The sequence below is a fragment of the Acartia tonsa genome, chromosome 2 (genome assembly GCF_053477335.1).
Source record: "Acartia tonsa isolate MP-2025a chromosome 2, ASM5347733v1, whole genome shotgun sequence".
NCBI lineage: Eukaryota > Metazoa > Arthropoda > Copepoda > Calanoida > Acartiidae > Acartia > Acartia tonsa.
The window spans coordinates 48,787,187-48,807,064 of NC_137261.1; the positions used below are offsets into that span (position 1 = coordinate 48,787,187).

A 19,878-nucleotide genomic window follows, 5' to 3' on the forward strand; every position below is an offset into this window, starting at 1 on the left:
GAAGAATAAAGTAAATAAAATGAGTCTGGCAATAGAGAAACCATCATCAATCTAGGAATACAACAAAACTTTGTGTGTGTGTGTGTGTGTTATTATGCAGGGATCTCAAGGGATAAGACAGTCGAAGATAAATTGATGATCATCCCCCGATGATGATAAACAAAACTACAAAATTCTTTAGATTATAATTGGTTGAAAAGTTTAGACACAGCTAGTTTGAACCAACCAATTAAGTGCCCAAACTTTTGAAGCCCACCAATAGGAAGGTATATATTAATATAAAGCTTTGGGTACCAGTATAATTTACATCTAACGCCTCCCCCTCCCTTCCCTGTATGTTATACGCATATTATGATCATATGTATAAATTCTTACAACACTATCTCTCATATTTTTACAATGCACAACCCAGAGACGTCCAAGCTTTTCATTTTGAAGCGGGTAAAATATGGAGTTTCAAATCAAAGGTTTGAGGGGGTAATCTTATGTAAGTTTCAAAGTTTTCACATAATTTGAAGAAAAAAACTACCTACAAAAATCTTAACTTATAACTTTTATTATTAAAAAATGATTTACATTACTTTAAAACAATACATTTATATACAATTTAAGGCTAATAAAACAAGGATAACATTGTAGATAGCAGAAAATCATTTTTTTTAGCATTCGAAAAAATCTTTCTCGTACTTTTCTTCGTTGAAGTCATTTGTGCCTACAGAAGGACGAACATACATACCCTAGTTGTAGATAAGCTGAGCTACGGCAAACAAATCAAATATAATCTAAAACAATAGCCCCGTACATAATAATTCTAATACAATTGAATTTTTAAACTGCCCCACTCACTCACACAATAAACAGATATAAAAGAGCAATAAAAATGAAACATTTAGAGTAAGTGTAGGTGGAGTAGGATAAGTTTTAAACATATACAACGATTATTTCACATTTTTGTACGGAAACTTTCTTTTTTCATCTATATATTTTAAAACAATAAGAAAGGCATGAACAATAAGCATTCAAAATGTGTATCAACTTCAGTTTTTTGAAGTAAAATTGATACTTCAAAATACATAAAGTATAAATAACCGAATACGCCTTGTAGACCCTTTTTTGTTAAGAGTAGGTGGATTGTTGAAAAAAAGTGAGGGGAAAAATGTAGTGTGAGGGGGGGGGGGTATGACAAGGGGAATACAATAAGAAAAGGAAACAGTAAAATGATGTTTATATCAATTATCTAGATTATTAATATGTGTGTCACCTTTGTTTGATTTATTCAATTATACACCACTCGGGTGGAAATATATTTATTAGATACCTCGGGGGGGGGGGGGGGGGGGGGTAGTTGTAATTTCAAAGCTTTATTAGATAATAAGGGAGTAAAGTAGGGGGAGATTAAGTTAAAGATAAGTAGAAAAATGTACAGTAAAGTTTTTTTTGTGGATTAGCTCGATCCTGTTTTTTAACATGCACAATCTTTTAATTCTACCTCATGTGGACGTAGAAATTTTAACATCTTTAGCATGATATGATAACTCTAAATAGTTGTTAATGTTCTATATTGAGTCTGTCGTCTATACTTTTCAGGGATGTAGTAATCATTAGTTTATATTAAAAGTTTATTTCAGCTATGCAATGATATTTATTTACATTGATTTTTTAAAAAGAAAAGCTAAGGAAATTTTTCTTATGTAGGATAAGAATATTTTTTTTTCATATTGACCTATCATTGTATTTATGCTACTTGTAAAGTTTCTGATAGAGAAATGCTTTCTATGTCGTTAAAAAAATATTTAGCATGCCAATTATTTTATATTATAAAAATTTTATCCTTGAACAAATGAACAGAACATTAAATAGTAAAAATAAACTATATAAATTTAAATTAACTGATTCAAATTTATGTTCAAAATGTAATATAATAAGTTCAACAGAACATGCCCTCTATTTCTGTGTGTTTCCTACCTATTTTATACATAAACTTGCATTATTTCTAGATTATGTTCTAAATGATAGTAAGCCAGAATTCATCTTTTTAAAAGAAAACTTTTACTTATACAATATGTTTTATGAAGGCTTTTCAAACGATTTCTATCTACAATTATCCCATTTAATTTTAGTTGCAAAAGATAGATCTTTAAAAATAAGCATAGAGGACGATTTCATTAAGTGGGATGACAACAATTTCTATGCACACTCTATTCTTTTATCTCAATTTACTTGTAAACTCCTTCATAATGCTGGCTTGAATAACAATATAATATATGATTTTATTAATTTCATATCAAACTAAGCCTAACATACACATTGTTTCTTTTATTCGTTCTATGTGGATCGATTTATGTCTTAATTTTATCTTTTTATTATTATTATGTTTTAACTATGTTTGTATATTATTTCGTATTGGAATAAATATTTAAATGTCTAGATCCCTATCATTCTGCCCCCACCCCCTCCCCAGCCAGTATTCTTTCATACTTCCCTTGTGTATAATTATCTTCACCCCCCTGTGCGACATCAAGGGGGGATATGTCACAAAATAACATGAAAGGGGGGGGGGGGGTTGAGTACAGTTTAGAAAGAGCACACACAATAAGGGATACAGAGCTAGATCAATGAACAATGAAATAATCATACTTCTAATGTTTATATGTGTAAGATTCAGCCTTTGGCAGCTCAGTATAGTTAAGAGAAAGCCATTACCGTCCGCCCCCCCCCCCCCCCCTTCTGTAAAGGGGGAAAAATATGTATAAATTTGAAGAGAGAGAGACATAAAAAGAAAGAGCAAAATTGGGACAGAGAAAACTGAAAAGATAGTGTAATCCTATTGTCATTGGATTTCTAACAAAATACGAGGAAATGTCATTTCAACAAAAAGGTTTAAGATTTAAATGTATTGAATTACTAGAGAGATTTAGTTATTTTAGAGTAGATTTGCTCTCTTTCCATATGAAGTTGCATTAGAATATGATATGATATATTTCAGAAATATAATAATTTTTGGTTTGTATGTTGGTTTAAGTTTTGTGGGAAAATTAATACTTGTTTTATGAGGCTAAGTGGTGACTTATTCATTATTTTATTTGTAATTTTAGCTACTATCTAACTGACATTATCCCATTTTTATTATTAGCTTAAGTTATTTCAGTATAATTACAAATAACATGAAATAAACTATAATATTTTTGGATTTTTATAATATAAATACAGTAAAATATTTCACATTAATAAAACAAAATGTATAATATTTTGTTTTGTTTTCAATAGTTTAAAAAGAAATATTTACTTTATTGGAAAAAAAAACATTTTTATGTTTGAAAGTAAGTAATATTATCTTTATATTTAAATTAATACAAGAACATGAACATTAATGACTAGAGAAGTTTACTTTGAATATTTGTATTACAGAATATTACATATGTTCTCGTCTAGTGTCTTATCTATCCCCCTCTTGTATAGGTAGGTAGCTTATTAATAAAAAAAAATACTAAAACTTGCATGAAATGCAGATGTAACCAACAACTTAATTAATTCAAAATACTATTTGGTATTTTCAGCTGATTTTTCGTGATTTTTGTGGCAACGCTTCGTCGTACAGACAACCTTTTTATTTGCTCCTCAAATATTATTCTATATTTATTTCGCTAGTTTGTTATACCTTATTCCTGTATTAAACTACTTAAATTGATTATAACTGCTGAATATCAGATCAGTCCTTGAAAGACGTCCAAGGGGGGGGGGGAGGGGTGATTACCCCCCCCCCCACCCAATGAATTTAAAAATTCTGAATATTCAATTTTTACCCTTCCCCCCAAATAAAAAATGAAAAAGCTTGGACGCCCCTGCAGTCCTTGCCTTTATAAGTTGAAAATAAAACATTAAAGAAAGAAAAAATCAATGAAAATCAGTTTCCATTTGCTTTTCTTTGAACATTAATCTCCCCCCTCCAATTAATTCATTCTCCAAAATTTTGTTTCCCTTTTGTGTTAGAAACAGCTTGATGCACAAATTTACATTTTGGTTGTCTCATCAAAGCAGCTAATCTACATTTTATTTGTTTAAAGGGCAATTGGATGATTTTATTAGGATTATTTAGTTAAAAGCAAGTGATTTCATTAATATTAGCTTTTACTTTTTAGCTTCGCAGTTTTATGATTTATTTAAAATCTAGGTGTAATTTCTATGGAACATACATATACAAGAAAATTTCATAGTTTTGGTTATCTTGTATAAAAACCTTTATATTCTATGTGCTCTGCACCCAACTTATAAAAGACGTCAAATTAAAACCGCCAAAAAAAAACATTTTAGATTTTTTCCTCATTCACACTTGTTATCGTATGCCGCCACTTAGAAACAAGAAAGAAATTTTTATGAGTATCTCTAATAAATACAAAAATATTTATGTTTTTTTTTCTATTTTTAGGTATGTTGAAATGTATGCACACCTATTCTCTCTCTGGTGTATGCGCTATCTATATACCAGCTAAACTTAAACCCTAATACTGCATCAAAAACATAAACTGCAAATATATATGTCGAATTTCAAGGCAATCACAACTGTTCAATTTATTGCAACTTAAGCGTAAATTAATGAAGAATTTGCCTACAGCTGCTATAACAGGCACATGATATAAATACCAAAATTATTAAAACATTATTAAAGAGGGATAAATCATTACCTTGGAATTTTAGGACTTCTTGACAAATGTTCTGCACTTAAAGGTTAAAAGGATTTTTAAAGTTTTAGATACTGCTGGTAATTTTACATTTTGCTTTAGTGGTAAAAAATAACCTCTTATATTTATTTTAAATTAGAATTTAATGCAAAATAAATATGTTACTAAATAGCATTAAAAACTCAGCTAAAGGTCAATTTGATATCAAATGATTTTTTTATGTTGTATTAGCCTTTAAAAAAGTGCACATAATTTATTTTTATGTGAGTATGCCTAGACAAGGATGGCTATTTCAAAAAGCTTGGAAAGTTCGTCGATTATGAAATTTTGATTTAAATAAGCCTCATTAAGTTACTTTTTACCAAGGATCCAAAAGGATAAGACGATGGCCGAGAAATTGATGTACATACTTAATGATGATACATAAAATTACCCCTTCTGTAGAATACAATTAGTGGTTAAAACGTTTAGATACTTAACTTAATGAACTAACCAGTCAAAATTCACTTAAGGTCCCCAAAGTTCTAATGCCAACGAATAAGAAAATTTCATTATAAAACTTTGGGGACTAGTGTCATAAACAGCCCATTGTCCCCTTCCTTCCTGCTTTAAATTAACTCATTTTATAGCTAATTAGTCGCGTTTTTTTGGAACAAAGCTATTTATTTCCTATAAATCAAGTATTTGAATAGGTATATTTAAGTCGAATGTACATACGTATAAAGTTATAGAGAAGCTTCAATGGTAAAAAATGCATTTAATTCCTAAATGTGAAACAAGTTATAAGATTAAAATCTAATGTATATAGATGTGTGTGTGTGTGTGTGCACATGAGAGGAGGGGGGGGGGCAGAGTAAGTGATCAATTTCAGAATTAAATATTGACAGCACTACATATGTATTTAGTGCCCAGGGTTAAGGGATAGGTCAATACAAAAATATTTTAAAAAAATAAGAATCGATGTATTATTACTTGGATGTTGCACAAGATTTTCAATTACTCTGATATAGTGATGCTCTTAGCTGGCTATAATAACGATACCCCCGTCCCATCCTTTCCTACTAGAAGAACAAACTGACCAATAAATAAAGACCATATTAGTTAGCAAAATTGACGAGAAATTAAACTTTCAACCTCATGATTTAAAGACATCAAATATACGGCTTACATCCTTTTTTATGCTACTTTCAAATCATGCTTTTAATTCCGTTGTTTTTTTAAGGCATAGTATAACAGCTGTTTTATAGGCTTGCTGCTGATGTGAAAAATAGTGTTATTTCGTGGATTTTTTTGGTTTAAGGACCCAGGGCGTATGTTGTCCTAATGTGTTTGATTAAGTAGGTGCTCATTTTCTTCGGGGCCAGCGCTCATAACTCATTTTGTGTCTGTTTATCATACTTGTTTGTGTGTGTATGAGTCTAGGTGTGTGTGTATGGGTGTGTTGTAGTGTTTTTTTTTTGGCATTATCTTCAAGACAGCATATGATTTTAAACTAATATTTATACCAAATAAATTAAATAGATCTAGTTATAATAGAACAAGGAAGACAACATTTATAAATGCAAAGCTTTGAAATTAAGCATTTAAATTGTTTTTTAAAATTAAAGACTTAATTTTAATTTTGGGTAAAAAATTGGATAGATGTAAAACTGAAAAATATAACAAAAATTGTCCCAATTCTGTCGATTTAAAACGAGTGAACTATTACATACATTTTCCAGTTATTTAGGATGGTATTTACTATTTGAGATAGTGGCCCCCTAAACGATTGAAATATTCATTCCAATCGGAAAAAAACATTACAACAGTAAACTGGTCCTTTCTTTTCTTTATGATTTAAAACACAATCTTTAAATAGTAAGAAATTTTTTTGCAACAAAAAATCAACATGCGGTTATGGAATATGCAAAAGTTAAGGCATAATTCTCAAAGTATACAGCTACAATTTTTATAAAGGTTAATTGCTAAAAGATTTGATTGCTTAGTAATTAGAACAGAGAATATTGCAAAATTAATTGCATTTTTTCGCATTATGCAATTAACATTTTTTATGCACATTTTCCTTTTGAAATTTTTAATATACATTATAGAGTTAAATAAATAAGGACAAGGCATTCGAGAAATAAAATTCAAATGATACCGTCTTAGTAAACCTGGAAAGTCCTGGGAAGGTTTTAGGCTAATTTATTATTTAGATTTAAGTCTTGGGATGGTATTATACCATATTTTCTTTCCATCGCTTTCACTTAGAATAAAGAGCCCCTAGATGCTAAGGGCGCAACCGCTAGTTTTGTATATAAATATAATGTTAAAGTTTTATAGCTACTACTATCTAGTAGTAGCATTACTGAGTGTCTTTAATTATAAAGTTTAGTTTAGTTATAGTTCTGTTCATGGCAAGGTATTACTATTCTGAAAAATTCTTAGTTAGTCCCCTGTTTTCTTATTGTTATTCATTTCTATACTTTAAAGTTTATTAAACATTAAATAAATCTATGTCTATGTCTATCTATCTCCATCGTTTGTAATATTGCAAGTTTGTTAACTAAGGATTATCAACTTAGTTTCTTCTTTCTCAGTCAAGTGGAAATTTTTAGACACAATATATTTTGAATTGAAAAAAGGATGTGATACCAAGTGTCCCCCCTCCCCAAAATAATATACCACAGTCATCAGCTTTTTTCGTTAATTTAGGCATGTTAGGATTGTCCTATCGATTTCAAACTTTGCATGGTGATTTCTGTGGTAGTTAGAGACGATTTAGAAAGCGTAGCAACTCTATAATCATTACCAGAATGTTTGTATGTCCATTTTAAACATGTTGTTAAAAAATTAGTTTTAGATGGGGAAGTGGGGGGGTCCTCGATCCACTCGATACAAATAGGACACTGAAATTTTTTTCATGCTTCAGATTTCTGCGCAATAATATGAAATGATTAATTACTTTTAGAATCAAATCAAACATTTTTCCATTATCCCATAATTATAAACTGGAGATTTTTCCCTTTTCTTAAAATGTAGGGATTTCTAGGATTTTTTGATTCCGAATAATAATCCGCAAAAAGACAAATGGGGGGAATTTTTCATTTGATGTTGTTATGCAATTGAAGATCCCAAATAAGACCTTTAAGCTTTTTCTAACTCTGTTAATGATTTAGATTTTTTTGCTGAAATGATAAGTTACTTTTCTATTTGATTAACCACGAATTATAAAGAGCAATAGGGCTATATATTAACACAAAAAAATTTATCATTTAAATAGCTGATTTTCATCAATAAAAAATATTTATTTTGTATATTGTAATATTGTACACTATATAGCAGCAGTCGAACAATACATTTTGTATCTATAATGATTCTTCTTAAATGGTTGAAAAGTTTGAGAAATGTATCCCTATCTGAATTCATAAGTAGTGTTGTTGTGCACCCCGTTCAGCAAAAAGCAGATGAAAGTCTAAACCTGTATCAAAAATGGCAATCTTTCTCTTAAAGCAATTTTTCAAAGCATCCAAACGGGTTGAAGTTTGCAGCTTATTTGTGGTTAATGCGCGGCTGTCGAGCCAAGGTTAATTTTGTGGTTCTGATAATTTTCTAATTGAATACATGTGTGGAAGTGATTGGACACCTTGAAAAGTATCTCTCTGTCTGACATGATGACATGCAACATTTTACATCATTTCAAATGAATAATTATGTAGTTTTGTGTTAGGAGCGGAGCTTCTATACATGTATTTAAGTCTGGACGCTTGTGGGTCTAGAACGTTTTAAAATGACCCATAGGATACAAAAAAACATAAAGCTTTTGGGACTTCTATTGAATTTTGATTGGTAAGGTTAATTAATTCGAGTGTCCAAACGTGTCAACCAAAAATTGAAATCTAAAGAAGGGGTAATTTTGAGTTTCATCATGGGGGTACGTACATCAATTTATCGGCCATTCTCTTATCCCTTCAGATCACTGAATCGTTCTACTCGCGCCTGTCTATTGAATTACCCTCTTTGCCCTAACCGTGTACCTAATAAAAAATAAATATCTAAGACACAAGAAGGAAATATATTAATGTTCTAAAAATACATTTAAAACAGGAAACCGTGTATTGACTATTGCTACATTTAAGGATTAATGGAGTTTCTGTGTCGACAACAATTTCCAGGGGTAAATATACATGGGGCTCAATATCTCTTAAACGGCTTGGTTTAATAATAATTTTTAATGATTTAATATTTAGGTTCTTGAAATAAACTTCGTGATTTTTTATAGATTTTTACCCCTGTTGTAACGATTACAACTTTAAATTATAGATATCCCTGTTTTCCCTTAAAAATCATGATTTTGACTATTTTGATTTAGATAAAAGTTGCATAGATGTGTTTTTTATGTTTCTTGCTAGTGGATGTCTGTAGGTGTCTCTAGGGGCACTTGGGGGAAGGGTGGTGGGTTCGACCCTTCACTTTGAATATTTTTTTGTAAAAAAAACTTCGAGGGGAGGGTTGGCTGGTATTTTTCTCTTGGGAGAGTAGAGGTACCCTACCCCATAAATAGTTATAAACCTTCCCTTTGCCTATGAGAATCTTTACTGTAAGGAAAACGGACGTCTGAGCAAACAATCCTCATCATAGAAAAGCTTCGCTTTTAAAAACTTGAAAAAGTTTTTTTCCAAAAAAATATAATTGTGTAAATCAAATATATTTAAGTCTTATCTTTTTTATATTTTTGTACATAACAAATAATTAATAAGGATTACATTATTTTAAACGAAATACATAAATCATTAGAAAAAGGAGGGAAAAAGAGAAAGGGAAAGAGAGAAAAAAAAGTAGTGTGTGAGAGAGAAAGAAATATAAAAAGGAGAGAGAGAGAGTTTTATTGCTTCCACAAAAATACTTTCTTTTACATTATTCTTTGATATTTAGTAACCATTGCCTCATCAAATTCTCCATTTTAGGGAAGATTCTTATAGACCTATAGATGGTTTTAGGCTGTTTATACTAGGGGCGACGTCGATTGTCATAAAACTATACCATAATGACAAAAGATATAAACCGCATTTAATAGGTACAAGCTTTCAAAAATAAAACTGACGACCAAAAAAAAAATTTTTTGCCTATAAAGTAATATTATAAGAATATAACTTTGCTCTCTTATGTGATACTTAAGGAATAATAATTTTGTAGGTATGTCCTCCTTTTATTATGCTACAGCGCATGAACTCCAGTGTAAGAAGCCGTGCCGGTGAGTAAAGCTTGAAAATTTGATTTCAAGGATAATAGAAAACATGCCAGTTTTGGCTATACACAACTTGTGGTAAAAAATAGAGCTGCCGTAGACCGATTTAACTCACTTTCAGACGCCCAAACTGAGTTATTAAGTGAAGATTTTAAAAATGAGTTTGGGGAATAGACAATCCTATGATTTCTCTTCTATATTTATAATAAATATAGAACACATTAGATTCAGTAGTCTAGGTACTATAACTATTTTAACAAACAAACCAAATATGCAAGGTCTATAAATATCCCGTCTATTGTTGTAGCCCACTATAACTATTTGGACAAACAAATAAATCAACTTGCTACAACTCTAAGTTGGCAGGATGGAAGGTCTTTAACATTTATTTATCAGATATTATCATTTATAATATACTGGTGAGCCTATTGAATGCCCAGCGGGCCGGAAAAATAAGCTTTGTTAGGCTAATATTTTTGTTTGGTTTTTTATGCAGGGGGGTCTGAGGGTGGGGTACCCCTACAAGATACTTACTTAAATCACTTTTCCTTAAAAAATCTTAACATTCGAAACAGTGCTGTTTATCTTGATATCCCCCCTTTGCTGTTTTAGGGGGTTGTAGATCCTCGTTAAGAGGGGTTTTAACCTAGGGGAGTGTATTTACCCCCCTAATATTGCCAGGGCGCACGCCTCTGATTTGAAATATTAATGCATCAAAATATATATGATCTATAATAATTAAGATAAATAATGACAAGGGAAAGATTTGGGTGTAGATTGTAAATATAATCTCATATTTATTCTAATCAGGTTATCTAATATTGATAAATACTTCACAGGGAATAACATTTATGTATACTTATTACAAGGGTAATTTTATCCATAAAAATCGCCGCTATTAAAAAGCTAATTTCATGGCATAATTAGTAAATGTAATATATAATTAAACGTAAATTCCAGCGGTTGATAAATGTATTCAGGACGGACTGACGGATTGATAAACATTATTTATAGAGTAGCTTCGCTACTACTAATATATTAGTATATATATATGATAATAAACATTTTATAAATACTTATATATCCCCTTAAACCTACAATATGCTAAAGCTATAATATTTCATTATTTCATCCTGTAATTTGATACAACTCCCTTTACAGTTTATACCCTGCAATTTCCATGGGAGGGGTAATCCTTCCCCTCCCCACCTATTTTCTTTAAAGTTATTAGGATATATTTCATAGATTGGCGGCACTAAAACTGTAAGGTACCCAAAAAAATACAATTTTTATTTGATTACATTACACCATGTTCTAATAAGTAATAACCATTATAAGTTCAAATTTAAACCAATTTTTCTCAGAAATGTACTAGAAATATCCATTTCCTTATTTTTCCTCTATTTTTTCAGCTCTATTTATCAAGCTGTCAGAAAAAAAGACAAAGTTTTATAACAATATAACTAAACATTTTCTTTTTACTCTGAAACATACAATACACACACACACTCACACACATACACACATACATATACACAACAAAAAAGGTTAACATAGTTTTATTTATACTCAAAAAATAGAAATTCTGTTATTTTTTTTATTTTGAAGTATGATGATATTTTTGAAAATTTTTGGGGCTTAGGTTTATTCTTTTTGGGGAATTCTCACCCTCAAGAAAATAGCTTAAAAACACCACAGGACCAGTTTCTATGTTACCTGAAGAGTAGAGCCCAATTTGTTCATCGGTTACAGAGATCTTAAGCTTCAGACCTACAGACATCGTATGTTTTGTATGATTAATAAAGCTTAACACAAGATAACTAACTACCAAAACGAAGCTCCATTGAAAATTTGTCTTCAATTGTCCTATTTCTTAATATCCCTATCTTTTCTTTATAAACATAAACTCATTCTTGTTTCTTATCAATTACTTTAATGACATTTACAATGATTTAGTGCTATATTTAACATTTTTTTATTTTATTTGCACAAAAGCATATGTTAAATATTTAAAAAAACAATATAGCAGTTGACAATGGCAGTAAATTAATCTGGAAATATTGTATTATAATTATAATGTTTTATTTTAATTAAAACATTAAAATGATAGTAGGAGATTATGTAATAAACTAATCCTTTCATAAATACCATATTAATGCAGTAAATAAATGGATATATAATACATGGATATTGTATTATCGTATACCCTGATAAAATGTTTGTCCAAGCTGTAAATAGAAGCTTCGCTAAAGAGTTTATCCCATATCTTCCCCTGATCATGAAGGAACTTATTGACTCTTATTTGAGGACTATATAAGCAACCTAAATAAACAACAAATTTACCCCGGCACAATATCCATGTATTCTATATCCATTAGAAAATAACACACACACACACTGACAAACATAACAACGGATAGAAACACATAGAACAATAATACACATACAAATAAACAAACATATACACATTAATATCATAATATGAGAATTATCTAGATACACACACACAATTACGTCCAAAATAGAGATAAATGAACAGTAATCTATTGTACAGTATTAATGTAAATGAATGTTAAGGCATATTTAGTAAATAAAAAGTCAACAATACTGAATTTAGAAGTTTACTTTTATAAATATAAATATAACATATTTAGAAGTATTTAGTCTAAATATAAGAATGTTGATGAAATTTTAATATGATTATTCAACAATGCATTTTAAGATAAGAACTGGCCAAAATTCTACATTTAGCATTGTTCACGGGAGAGGGGGGGGGGTGAGTTGAAATTTAAAAGGGATGCAAGTGGATAAGATAGTTAGAGAGGCGCACAATGGGATAAAAGAACCATTTTATGGAGGTTTAAAACAAAGTTACCAACCATTATTTGAAAAATATATTTTTGCATGTATAGGTATGTTTGAAAATTTGTATGTTGTGTTTAAAAATCTTGTATTTTTCCATGGTGGCTGGGGAAGATTTACTGTTGGAAGTAGAGTCACGATATCTAATCCTTGGGCCTATTCATCATGCCCGCTCTACCATACAGTAGCAGGGGATAAAGGATTAGGTCTCCAGCTTTTCCACCAATAAAAAATATTATGTCGACCCATTTGTTTGTTGTTGACAATTTCGGTATAAAATATTTTCCCCAAACACAAATTACTTTTTTTTGTCAGTGTCGCTATCCTTCAGTTCCCGGAATTGTAACCATCTACAAATTATTCTTCATATTACCCGACAGAAGGACGTATTATACACTATTTTTTGCATCCAACACAGTAGCACACAAACACACAGACAGTCACACACACACACATATTAACACAGACAACTGCATACTGAAATTCATTCATCTTTCTAGAATTTAGACCAAAAATGATTTAGGCTTCCTTTCCTACTAATATATATGCATTTGCTTTGCTACAATTTCTAGAAAATATTATTGAGTTTAATCCTGTTTTCGATATTGTGAAGTCTCCAAGGTAGGGAGGGTACATTGGGCTTTTTATTACACTGGTCCCCAAAGTTTTAAAATGACGTTTTCGTATTTGTTGGCTTAACAATTTTGGGGACTTGTATTGAACGTTTCTAATTGTAATATACAGACTGTAATTTTGTGTGTCATCATAGGAGATGTCCATCAATTTATCGGCCATTGTCTTATCCCTTTAAATCCCAGGAAGCCCCCTTACACCATGGAATTGGATTAATATGAAATAATGGGATAGGATTAGTGTTATACTTACAAATTCTTAGATTTTGCCTCATTTTCTGAAATTTGATTTAGAAGTAGCAATTTTAATAGCCTTTAAAACTGCCCTAAAATGCATTTTGATACATATCTAAAAAGAGCCTTAAGTTACTTTTTTGTTGCAGCAATTTATGTAGATCAGTATTATGTTCAGTGATCTAAATATCATGTTTGTGAAACATGCATGGTTTTAAGTCATCTACATTTGATCAAATAGAATATTGTAACTTTAATAATCACAATTTAAATATGTAAAGTTGTTATATATCTTCACGAAATGAAGCATTTTATTGGGAAAATAAACAAATATCAATAGGAAACTATTGTGGATATTCAACTACCATCGGGGGGGGGGGGGGGAGTGTGGATATTCAACTACCATCGGGGAAAAGTGTGGATATTCAGCTACTATTGGTGAATTCGTGGATACTCAGCTATTATTGAGCCCAAATGTCTTTAGCTAAGCTACATATTAAAATAATCATCCTTGTACGTCTGAGATTGATAGCTTTTTTCGTTAATTTAAGCATGTTAGAATTGTCCTATCGATTTAAAATTTTGCATGGTGATTCCTGTAGTAGTTAGGTACAATTTAGAAAGCGTAGCAACTCTATAATCATTATTTGAATGTCCGTACGTCCATTTTAAACATGTTGATTTTTTACTTTTTTAACAACAAATTTTCATGTGATCTAATTATCCGATTGTTCTGATTTTTGGTATACTGATTCCTGGGACAACAAAGTACAATATTATAAGCAAAGCAACTCTATAATCAAGTCTTAAAAATGTAAGTATGTCCATAAACATTATCCTGTATCAAGAAGTTTTTCAACAAATTTACTCACAATTTTGCTTTGACTCTTATTCATTTATATTCTGATTATTCAGTTCTGACACTATACAAGTGTTAATGTCTGTTTGTTCGACCGTTTCAGAGCTTCGCTTTTATGGATGTTGTCATCCTTGTTTTATTGAACCATTATCCTTGAACCTTTGGATAAAATTTTGTGTTAATTTTATTGGTAGACAATTTGAATCGTTGCATACATACATTAAGGAACAGGGGGGATATATAAAGCGAAATAATAGTTATTTATCGCATCGTATTATAGACAGCTTTCTGCGGTTATTAAAATGAAAGATTATAAGATTAAAACTAGTTTTGTTAGTCCCGAGGGGCCGAAGACCCGGGCTTAAAAACTATTATTAATTTTATTTTAACATTCAAGTATGAGATAAAGCTAAATGCTACGGAAAAAATGGCATTAGCTCCACATACCCAATAAATGGTAGCGGGTACGACTCGAACCAGCTCCCCTGTAGATAACTATAAGAGACCACCGCCCTTGAATAAGCTTCAGTTATATTGTAAATATAAATCATTAAGTTTAAAAAACTTACAGGAAATGACGATAAAAGATGTGAAAGGCTTGATTATAGGTATAATAGCTTTAGCACCTTGTACATTTATGTGAAGTGTTCCATCATTTGAACCAATAAACAGAGCTTGAAGTTAATCAGCAATTACAATCAGGGATCTAAAGGAAGACAATGGCCGATAAATTGATGTACATCTTCAATGAAGAAACACAAAATTGTTCCTTCTTTACATTAGTAATCAAAACGTTTAGGAACTCGACTTAATCAACCAACCAATAAAAATTCAATAAAAGTCCCCAAAATTGTTGAGCCAACGAATAGGAAAATGTTTTTATAAAACTTTGGGGACTAGTGTAATAAACAGTCCAATGTCCCCTCCCTCTATACGGACATATATAGATAGCAAAAGAACCTTGATAGCAATTTTGGTTTGATAGAAACGTCTTTTAACATACATACACGTACATAAAATGTATAGTTAGCCAATGAATTAACATGAAACCCCTTTTAAAATATCCCCTCTTATCTGATTAACCATTGGCGGTGGGCAATGCCTTCCGCGGAAGAAATATTAAAAGAAAAAGTGTTTCATATCAGCATCATGCCATAGTTCTTACCAGTTCTCCTTCTACTTTTATATAGCTTTAATCAAATAAAAGCAAAATATTTTATATTATTTATTTTATTTTATCAAATTCAATAATGAAAAAAAATTGATATATTAATTTTAAGGTAGGAGCCGGAGCCGGAGCCGCATCAAAATTATACGGCTCCGACACCCTGGTTCTTACTGTTGCTATGTCAGATGTACGACAATAATAGTTATAGTAGGGGGAATGCCTTGGCCCAAAACATAAGCAATTCATTACCATGCACAGTTAAGACTTAAAGACAAAGGTAGTGCAATCAAAAAGTTGGTTGTCTACTAAATACCCTGGGAGTTACACTGCAATTCACACGCAGAGTATGTTCAAGGTAGAGTGGAGAGGACGTGTACCCGAAGCATCACCTTGCCCTCAAGAGGTTAAAAAAAGTTGATGTGATGTGATAGCACATCCTAAATGCATCTACACACAAAAGAAACAATATTCAAACACACAATAAGAGAGCCCTGGATTTTTTGAGCAGGAAAAAGGGTTAAAATGCTCTTTTTAAAGTTTAAGATTTCAGTAATAAAGACGTATAGGTAAAAAGGTGAATTTTTAATGTTTATTTGATAACCTAACTATGATTGACATAATTTAAATGATTTTATATCATTTTTATTATTTTTCAAAGAAAAAATATAGTTTAAAAAAATTAAATCTAGTTTATTTTTTATGATATTTGATGGTGATGTAACATAAACAAGACACTTGACATTTTAAACAAGACAAGAGGACTTCCAAAAAAATTAATTGGCTTAAATTTTTTCCTTTGTCCAAAAAACTATTATCCAGTATGGCTTCTAAACCGAATAATATCCGCTGGATTAGAACCAGTTATAGGCCATACTGAAAAATCATTTATCGTTTCGTACTTTTGCCAGTTTTCTACGAATAATTATAATAAAAATCATAAAATAATACCAGATTTTAACCTTATCAGCGGAAAGTTAATCATGTAGGCCATACGTCATAACAATTCTAAAAGATAAATAATGAATAGGTTTGATACTGAAAGATTTGGTTTGTATTTGAAGAAAAATATTTTATATTAATATTGTTAAAATATATAAATAGAGCAATAATAACAGATGTTTTAAGTCTGAATAAATTAGATTTTATTAAATCCATTAGCATGTTGAAGAAAAGGGGGATGTGGAAAATAACCATTTGGGCAGGGGGGGGGGGTTTACTCGAGAACCCTTAGAGCTAGAGGGAGCTAATTTTGGATTTAAGCTTCTATGGGGCCAAAGTTACTTTTAAAATTATCGTCGACCCCCCACCCCCCCCCCAAAATTTTTTTTTTTTGGGGGGGGGGGGTAAAAATTTTTTTTATTGCATTTCTCGCCGAATTAGGCAATTTGAAATCATTTAAGACCATGTTATTTTTTTCAAAAATTTTTCGCCTTACAAGCAACCCTGCGGGGGGACTTAGTCATTTTTTTCAAATTCTCGTTTATGAAGGTATATCTTAAATACTGTATGCTACTCTCTTAGTTTTAAAGATAATTGGATGAAATCTTTTTGATTGTGTCACTAATTACCCCAAGTTTTGGTATCTTTAAAAAAAACGGCGGCGGGACCGCCGCTCCCGCCGTCCGCCGCCGTTTTCCGCCGCCACCAAAAAAGAAATTTTTTATTGCATTTCTCGCCGAATTAGGCAATTTGGAATCATTTGAGACCATGTTATTTTTTCAAAAATTTTTCCCCTAACAAGCAACCCTGCGGGGGGGACTTAGTCATTTTTTTCAAATTCTCGTTTATGAAGGTATATCTTAAATACTGTATGCTACTCTCTTAGTTTTAAAGATAATTGGATGAAATCTTTTTGATTGTGTCACTAATTACCCCAAGTTTTGATTCAGTTATCTATAATACAAAGTAGCTTGATGTCTGTCCGTCTGTCCGTCTGTCTGTCTGTCTGTCCCTTAAGATCTCGGTAACCACTGAACCGATTGGATTCTACTCTTCAGGGTATATACCTATTGGTCCTGTGGTGGTTTTAGGCTATTTTCTTAGGGGGTGGGACACCCCCAACCCCCCCAAAAATGAAAATTCCCCCACCCAAAAAAAAAATTTCTTATTTTTTTCTAATTTTAATGTTTTTTATGTTTTTATATATTTTTATATATTTTAATTAATTTTTATAATTTTTTATACTTTTTTATACCTTTTTATATTTTCTTTATATTTTCAATTATTTTTCTTTTTTTAAATTTCTTTTCTTCTTTTAAACTTTGTTTTATCAAATTCAAAAAGATTGTGAAAACTTCCTTCTCCTGTGGGGGCGAAGCCCCAAAAAGATTAATGGCAAAGAAATTTTAAAAAACAATAAAAAAAGAAAAATTTCAAAGGTTTTAAATAATATAAATTAATATAAAAAGTTATAAAGAGTTATAAAATGTTATAAAGAGTTTTAAAATGATATAAAGAGTAATAAAATGTTATAAAATACAAAAAATATCTAAAATTATGTAAACAAAATTTTTAAAATTCTCCCCTGAACCTTCAGAAATAAAGCCCCTAGAGGCTAGGGGCGAAGCCGCTAGTGTTTAAAAAAGTATTATTTAAAAAAATCAGGTTGATATCTTTAAAAATAAGCTCAGAACTCATATTTTTAGCGTTTGGGGGGTTTTTGTGCTCCACAAGCCCTAAGAAGGAAAGTCCCAAAATGAATCTGTAATGGTTCGTTGATTCAGTTATGTTAAAAAAGTATTATTTAAAAAAAATCAGGTTGATATCTTTAAAAATAAGCTCAGAACTCATATTTTTAGCGTTTGGGGGGTTTTTGTGCTCCACAAGCCCTAAGAATGAAAGTACCGAAATTCAATTTTCAAAGTTTTATGTGTACATCCAGTCGTATAAGAGAGCCTACAAAAAGAATTAGGTTGATAACTATAAAAATAAGCCCACACGGCCTTCCCAAACTTTTATACTGAATTTCATTTCCTATAACTGTACAAACTTCCCCCCCCCCCCTTACCCCAAGTACTAAAGTTTGGGAGGGCTGTGTGGGTTTGTTTTTAGAGTTATCAACCTAATTCTTTTTGTGAGCTCTCTTATATGACTGGATCTACACATAAAACTTTGAAAATTGAATTTTGGGACTTTCCCTCTAGGGGCTAGTGGAGCAAAAGACCCCCCCAAACACTAAAAATTTAAGTTCTGAGCTTATTTTTAGAGATATTGAGATTATTTTTTTTTTGGAATTTGGAATCATTTGAGACCATGTTATTTTTTTCAAAAATTTTTCGCCTTACAAGCAACCCTGCGGGGGGACTTAGTCATTTTTTTCAAATTCTCGTTTATGAAGGTATATCTTAAATACAATATGCTACTCTCTTAGTTTTAAAGATAATTGGATGAAATCTTTTTGATTGTGTCACTAATTACCCCAAGTTTTGGTATCTTTAAAAAAAAACGGCGGCGGGGCCGCCGCTCCCGCCGTCCGCCGCCGTTTTCCGCCGCCACCAAAAAAGAAATTTTTTATTGCATTTCTCGCCGAATTAGGCAATTTGGAATCATTTGAGACCATGTTATTTTTTCAAAAATTTTTCCCCTAACAAGCAACCCTGCGGGGGGGACTTAGTCATTTTTTTCAAATTCTCGTTTATGAAGGTATATCTTAAATACTGTATGCTACTCTCTTAGTTTTAAAGATAATTGATGAAATCTTTTTGATTGTGTCACTAATTACCCCAAGTTTTGATTCAGTTATGTTAAAAAAGTATTATTTAAAAAAATCAGGTTGATATCTTTAAAAATAAGCTCAGAACTCATATTTTTAGCGTTTGGGGGGTTTTTGTGCTCCACAAGCCCTAAGAAGGAAAGTCCCAAAATGAATCTGTAATGGTTCGTTGATTCAGTTATGTTAAAGAAGTATTATTTTAAAAAAATCAGGTTGATATCTTTAAAAATAAGCTCAGAACTCATATTTTTAGCGTTTGGGGGGTTTTTGTGCTCCACAAGCCCTAAGAAGGAAAGTGCCGAAATTCAATTTTCAAAGTTTTATTTGTACACCCAGTCGTATAAGAGAGCCTACAAAAAGAATTAGGTTGATAACTATAAAAATAAGCCCACACGGCCTTCCCAAACTTTTATACTGAATTTCATTTCCTATAACTGTTCAAACTTCCCCCCCCCCCTTACCCCAAGTACTAAAGTTTGGGAGGGCCGTGTGGGTTTGTTTTTAG

The 19,878-nt window shown here is 31.1% G+C and overlaps 1 long non-coding RNA gene across 6 annotated transcripts in view; it reads left to right on the top strand.

Moving 5' to 3' along the window:
* The window catches only part of LOC145312058 (uncharacterized), a 102,152-nt gene that overhangs the window by 21,520 nt on the left and 60,754 nt on the right, over positions 1-19,878 (top strand). For 3 of the 6 annotated variants that reach the window (XR_013876882.1, XR_013876884.1, XR_013876883.1), the window contains exon 2: positions 9,855-9,912. The exons of the other annotated variants lie outside the window; for them this stretch is intronic. This is a non-coding gene — a long non-coding RNA (uncharacterized LOC145312058). The remainder of the gene's footprint in view (positions 1-9,854; positions 9,913-19,878) is intronic. 6 annotated transcript variants of the gene reach the window in all.